The following is an 8018-nucleotide window of genomic DNA, read 5'->3' on the forward strand; positions in this document are numbered from 1 at the left end:
AATGTATATTAATAAACAACTGCTAAACTATCTGCTGCAGTAAAAAATGCTATCCCCACACACAACACAGCTTCCACCCCTTCTGTAGTACTAACACTGTACTTCTAACCTTTATAAATACTGTAAGTAAAGCTAGAGATAATGGCAATCTTGCCCCTTCCTTATTTCTAGACTTTTCTAAAGCCTTAGACACAGTTTATCACAGCAAACTTCAACTTCAGATGTCCTCAGTAGGTCTATCTAAACCGACCCTTCTATGGTTCAAAAGCTATCTGTCCAATAGATATCAGTCAGTAAAATGGCAGTCCGCCCTCTCTCCATACCTCCCATTCACTAGCAGTGTACCACAAGGCTGTATCCTTGGTCCCCTCCTCTTTAACATTCTCACCAACACACTCCACACATCCTCACAGCAGGCCTTTCTAATATAATACACAGATGAATCCACACTCATATGCACATCTGACAAACTGGCACATCTCCAAAAAAAAAAATACTCAGAAAGCTTTAACAGACACTGAAATATGGCTTTATAACTTACAACTCATGCTCACCCCCCCCCAAAAAAACTGCTTCTTTTTCTCAAATCTCTATCTCATGAAAAAAAAATCCTCCTTGTTAATAATACAGCCATTAAAGTCACTTCTTATATCAAATTATTATGTATGATAGTGGATGATAATCTTAAATTTTACATGCATATACAAAATTGTGAAATAACTCACCAAAAACTAGGGATGCTTTACAGGGGTCTGAATGGAGAGATGATAAAATCAGCAAGAAAAGGAGAGTAGTATTGCTGGAACTGAAATTATCCTCAAGTCTTGGTAAGTACCTTCACATGGTAGGCCCTGTTTTAACACAATCTCACAAAGATGACACTGATATATAGACTGCATTTTATACAGCTATATCATAGACAGAAGTAGGTTAAAAATAAAAAAGACAGCTGGGTGCACAAGTCCCAGGATAAAAAAAGTGTGCAATCCTGATATATACAGTAGTGCCAAGGACGTAGAAAACGACAGTGTAGAATCCTGAAGACACATAAACATTCATACAATGGTGTTAGGCCAGGCTAAGGTGGGGTACACTGTTGTAGAAGGAAGTAGCAGTTCCCAAAAAACACAAAAACTGACAGGCCAAAAATGTGCCCTAAAGATGACAGAGTGGACTATTGAGGATAAAAAAGAAATTATGTATAGTTACTGGTATGCAAGAAGCCCATAATTTCCAGATAGAAGATATTTAAAAAGATGAAGAGAGAGAACTTGTTGGAAATAAAAATACTTTCACAAGGAAAAACTGTCAAAAGCTTGAAATGCAAATTTGCATTCATTAATAGTACAGGTCCATGTAAATTTTCATAGACAAAGAAATGTTGGGTTGCTTGGAAAAAGAAGCAACAGAGTAAGTGCAAAAATATAAAGAAAAAAAGTAGAGATTTTTGAAATGTATAAAAAGAAATATGGACATGAGAAAGAAAAAGCGATCTGATATGGTGCAATTTATTTATTTATTTATTGACATTTGTTAACTGGGTTTGTCCAACTGGGCTTGGGACCCATTTTCAGTGGAGACCCGAGGAGAAAAGCTCCAAGAAATGCAGCAGTTTACAAATAGATGATAATACTTAAAAAAAGAGAAAAAAGTCATAATGGAGAATTGTAAAAAGAGGAAGACTCTAAGTATGGCATGGATAAATTACAAAAAAAAGACATTTGACAGCATCCCACATTTATGGATACAGGAGTGCTTATAGATGTGTAAAATACATCCTACATTGATCAATTACATTGCAGAGACTATGAAACGGTGGCAAACCACTTTTCAATTAAGTCATTATAAAAAGGGCAAATTGTGATCCCAGGGATGAAAATTCCAATGGATATATTCCAGGGTGATACTATGTCACAGTTACAGTTTTGTCTTGCCCTTAACCCATGACACTGTCAATTTAACAGATTAGGTTTTGGCCATAATTTGGCTCCTAGAAAACAAACTTGCTTCAAGATTTATAATCAACTTTTTTGGATGACTTAAAACTGTATTGTTCATAATGCACAACTGCAAGTGGTTTAAACTTTCTTAGATGATATAAGAGTGACATTTGGTCTTGATAAATGTGCAAAAGCAATATTTAAAGCAGGAAAGTTGAAAGTACAACAAAATATCAGTCTAGGACAGGAATGTGATATAAATGAATTTGAGCAGGAAGGAGTGTATAAATATTTGGGAATTGAGGAACGATTGGCAATAAAACATGAACAAATGCGAAGACAAAAACTAATATTGAAAACAGAAAAACCACAGAACCAGTGTCCACAAAGCGTTTAATAATTCTCTGACATCTCAACTTGAATGCCTTCTCAGGAGAATGCATGAAATCCATTACACTCCATTTTTATAGCATACAAATTAATCTAATTAAACAATTAATCTATTTATCACATACTTATTTAATACAAATTTTAAAGTAAAACTCTCCAGTTAAAATCAACATTCATTCCTTGAGGTGCCAAAGTGTCAAACTTTAAAATATAAATATCTTCTTTATTCAGAAGAGTGTTTTTAATATTCCTATACAAATAATTATCAGATACTTTTTCTAAAATAGTCCCTAATAGGTCCCCCAACTGACTCTGATGTGCAAAATGGAAATGTTCTGCCACTGAACTGGAAATTTTAATATTTTCAATGTCTCTAATATGTTCTAATAATCTTACTTAAAAAGGTCTTTTCGTTTAACCAATATAAAACTTATTACAGGGGCATTTTAACCCATATACAATGCCTTCCGTATTATATCTAAAATATCCTTTAACATTAATCTTCCTACCATTAATTCTATCAAAGCCTGCAACAATATGTCTGCAAGCTTTACAATTACCACAGATCTCATTTCCTTGTTTCTTGGGTATAATATAACATTTGGACTCTGTTTTAACTACCCTCCCTTTGACTAAAAAACTTTTTATGCTTCTACCTACTTTATATGAAACTTTTAAATTATTAGGTAGCCAATTCTCTGCTTCCTTAGATCTTTTTAAATAATTCCAAAAATATTTAACCATTTCTACCACCTTATCACTAAATGTACTATATACCATTACAAAATAAATTTCTGAATTATTTCTTTCCATATTATTGCTAAAATTTCCTATCTTACCAGACTCTTTACAAACCTGTATGTCAGCTACATTCATTCTATGATAAGCTTATTTATTACTTCATGACTATAACCTCTAGAGTAAAACATCATATATATTTTTTTGTATTTCTTCCTGTAATTCTTGTTGGTCATTGCATAACCTCTGTAATCTAATGAGTTCCCCTAATGGGAGAGCTTCTATGGTATGTGGAGGATGGCAACTAGTAGCTTTAAGATAGTTAGATTGACCCTCAAATTTTCTGTGTACCCTTGTATGTAAATATCCTTTAGATATATCTAATTCTGCATCCAAAAATGAAACATTTTTTCCCATTTGTATACCTTCAAACTTAAGATTAAATCTATTCATCTGTAGACTCAAAATAAAATGATCCACTTTTGTTTCCCCTCCTTCAGACAGGGAAATTAGATCATCAATAAATCTGCTATAACTTTTAATATGCTGATGAAAAAATGAAGATTTATAAACATATTCCTGTTCAAACAGGCCCACGCAATGGTTCGCATATGAGGGGGCAAATGCCACCCCCGTAGCTGTTCCTTGTTTCTGTCTGTATAACTCTCCCTAAATTTAAAAAATTATTAGTGAGACTGAAATATAACATTTCTACAATATATTCAGTTGCTGGACATTTACCCAGGAAGAACCTAACCACCTCCAAACCAAAATCGTGGTAAATGTTTGTATACAGACTTTTAACATCAAGGATGATCCAATACATTCTTTCATTCCAACTTATATTATACATTTTTTTGCAAAATAATTGACACATCTTTAACATAAGCTGGCAACAACAGCACCTTAGGCAAAAGTAATTCATGTAAAAGACATCCTATATTGCGTAGAAAATAGTTACTACCAGAAACAATAGGGTGACCTGGAGGGTTATTAAGATTTTTGTGGATTTTGGGTACACAGTAAAAATATACCATGCTAACATTGTTATTAATAAACTTTTTCTTAAGATCTTCATTAGTCAAATATCCTAATCTAACTCCTTTATACAAAAGTTGCTCATATTCGCAAATAGCCAACTCATACATGTCACCATAAACTTTTTCATACACTGTCCTATCATGTAAATGGTTATAGCACATTTCAAAATACTGCAAAGTATGTAGAATGACTAATTTGTTATCTTTATCTGAAGGCTTAAAAATTAAATCTGTATTATTTCCCAATGCCCACAGTGCTAGCCATTCATTTTTTGTTAAATTGTGCATCACTTTTCCAGATTTTTTAAATTTAAGAAGCTCCTGTTCAATAGAATAATTAAGCATATTCTGAAATTTTATTATACCTGCACAATTGAACACTGGTATAAATTTGCTTTTCACTTCTATTTTACTCATATCAAATAGATAATATGCAGTTAAATCATCTTCCGACACACAGGAAAAAAAACTATCGTCACTCAAAGTAGTAACATTATTATCAGAACTAATAGTCAATGGAGGGTCAGTGAAATTCTGTTTAGACATATATTTCAGTTGTAATTTTCTCATTAATTTAAATACATCACATTTAAGGTCATAAAGTCTAGGCATCGCTGTAGGAATATATTTTAAACCACATTCTAAAACAACTTTTTCATATGCATTTAAATTATATCCAGACAAATTGATCACATAAGAGCCTGAACTACCATCTACCCTTTTTATTCCTTTGTTGCCACTGCTGGGGATGTGACTGTTGATATTGATTAAACTGTCCCTCTCATTGCCGCTTCTTTCCCTGGTAAGATGGTTTATTGGAACCTTGGTTCCGAAAAATTTTCTGATTTTGCACAGTATTTTTGTTGGCAGTAAGGGCAGATAATCATTGTTATCTAAATGTGAATCTTCCTCCCCAGATGAGGCTGTATCAAAAGATGGTCATGAAATGGAAAAAGAACACCATTCCTCTCCTGCAGTTCCTTCCCTAAATGTCACATGATGTTTTCCTTTCTGCCGATTGGTCTTGGATACAAAGGCCAAACCATTATCATAGTCCTTTGTATCTCTCATTAGTTTATTTCTCTTATGAACCATAATGTCTTCCTCACAACCCTTCAGTTTGCCATTGATATATTTTAAAATATTATCCAAGAACTCAGGACCTGATTTAGCCATAATGTTGCTACACATAACATTAATATCTTTTTGCAGATTGCTTTGTTTTAACCTGTCTCTTTAACAAGTATAGCAAACCATTCTGTGGTACATTTATGGGTTGCTTGAATCCAGAGTTTGCGAAAGCCCAGATTAGTGTCATCATCTAGGTCAAAAAGTGTAGCTGGGTCTTTGTAAACTCTAAGATCCTGGGGGGGGGGGGGGGGGTAATCTCCAGTTCTAAATATTTAGGTAGACTTTGAACATTTAAAAACACAGATGTTTCTTTGTAGAATAACTTTTCTGAAGAATCACACAGACATTGAAAGTATTAAAATCTCCAGTTCAGTAGCAGAACATTTCCATTTTGCACATCAGAGTCAGTCGGGGGCTTATTAGGGACTATTTTAGAAAAAGTATCTGATAATTATTTGTATAGGAATATTAAAAACACTCTTCTATATAAAGAAGCTATTTATATTTTAAAGTTTGGCACTTTGGCACCTCAAGGAATGAATGTTGATTTTAACTGGAGAGTTTTACTTTAAATTTTGTATTAAATAAGTATGTGATTAATAGATTATTTTTTTTAACTACATTAATTTGTATACTATAAAAATGGAGTGTAATGGATTTCATGTATTCTCCTGAGAAGGCATTCAAGCCAAGACATCAGTGGATTATTAAAGGCTTTGTGGACACTGGTTCTGTGTTTTTTTTTGTTTTAGTTTGGTGTTGGACTGTGGTTGTGTTAATACTGAAAAAAGCCCTGACATCTAGGAATAAAGTCCAAGGTATAAACCAATTTGCTCTTTCTGTTTCAACTTGCAGTTTTGGTGTGATTGGTCCCAAATGGTTTGGATCAGTTGAACAGAAAAACAAGAAAAAAACTTTATGCTCATTAAATGAGATAAAAATCAGTGTATACCAAAATTATATATCCATCGCTCTGAAGGAGGTATGGACCTCCTCAAAACTGATTATATGTATAGGTCTGTGATCGTGGGACTGCATACATATCTGCTGACCTCATCATATCCAAACATAATCAAAGTTTTAAAACATGATTAGAAGTCTAAGATGACCTCTCTGTTTAGTTTAGCAGAAGCATGCAGATGTCAAGCAGGAATGGAAATCAAACCAATAGTAGACAAAAATCAGACAGAAACCGAATGTGCCAAAAACAAAGAAAGAATATAAGAAGAAGGATCAGATGAGAAGGCAATAAAGTTGGAAAAGCCATAAGTATAGTGTCAAGCAGAGAAAACTTCTGGAACAACCTCACATTGATCAGGATTTGATGCAGAAATGATTAAGGAGAGGTGAATTGAAATCAAAAGATGAAAGGTTAATATTGGCGGCTCAGGAGAGTAGACTATCTACACATTGGTTTACAAAGTCCATTGAACATGTGGGAGAAACAGACAAATGCATGTTCTGTTAAACAGAACTGGAAACAGTTGCACATGTTGTTGCTGGGTATGAAACAATAATGGCAGACAGCCTATATACTGAAAGACATAATAATGGGGCAAAACTGTTGCACTGGGGGTTGTGCAAACACTATAATACTGAATTAGCCGAGAAGCATTGGAAATATGAGCTGCAAAGCATTATACAGAATAATGAAGTTTATATCACTTGGGATCACCCATTACCAACAGCTTAGAAAACAGATCAGAGAAAACCAGACATAGTAATTCATGAAAAGAAGACAAAAGTAGCATTGATCATTCAAACTGCTACAACTATTGATTACACTGTCTTACATACAGAGAGACACATAGTCATAAAATACCAGGATTTTCTGGCAGAAATGAGAGCAGTGTAGAAAAAGATACCCAGACAGTTCCAATAGTAGTAGAAGCAATGGGTCTCGTAAAAATAATTTACAGTTGTATTTAGATAAGTTACCAATACATGTAACACTATCAATTGCAGGAGTCAGTTTTGGACCATTGCAGGTGCTGCATAGAGCACTTTTGGCTAAAATCAAAGACTGAAACAATACTAATTTTATGAGCTTTAATCATACCCTGACTTAGGAATGGGGTCCATTCCTGTCATGGTTTTAGAAACCCGAAAGACATGGAGAAATTAAACTGCAAGAAGCCAGAAACTTTCACAGCAATGCAACTAAAACTACACTAGCATCTCCTATCTCCTCCCATCATTACTTCATGGTGGTCCCATCCTTACTAACCTTCAGACATCACAAAAATCAACATTTGAGCAATGCTATAATAAAGTGACTAAATTTGCATAATATAGTGGCTAAATTTGAAACAAATACCCCTTTCAGAACCCACCCCATGTATAGCACTAAATTGTTTAGAGCTACCCCATCAACTAAAATATACACAGCTTCTTACTACCTGTGATGTCCCTGCACTGGCCCAGTAATCAAAAAACCTCAATTCTCAGTACTGGCAACAGTGAGGGACATACACAATGGGTGGGTGACAAGTACACACACAGTAAAGTACAAATTTTCTTAAGAGCATACAGAGATCATAGTCAGTCTGGGGCTGGTTCTTTTTTCCTTTTTTTCCAGATTCCCAATAAGACTCCCCACTGGTACAGCTATAGGGTTGAGATTTCAGCTGAGTGGTCAAGCCAAAACCTCCAGCACCCTCTCTGTCCAACCAGTGCTTTGTGCTCCTGCCCAAGTAGCTGACATACACACACTTTGGGATTCGATTTATATACAAACACACACACACACACACACACACACACACACACACACACACAC

Source organism: Protopterus annectens, chromosome 3.part0 (genome assembly GCF_019279795.1).
Source record: "Protopterus annectens isolate FY-2018-M chromosome 3.part0, PAN1.0, whole genome shotgun sequence".
Lineage (NCBI taxonomy): Eukaryota > Metazoa > Chordata > Ceratodontiformes > Protopteridae > Protopterus > Protopterus annectens.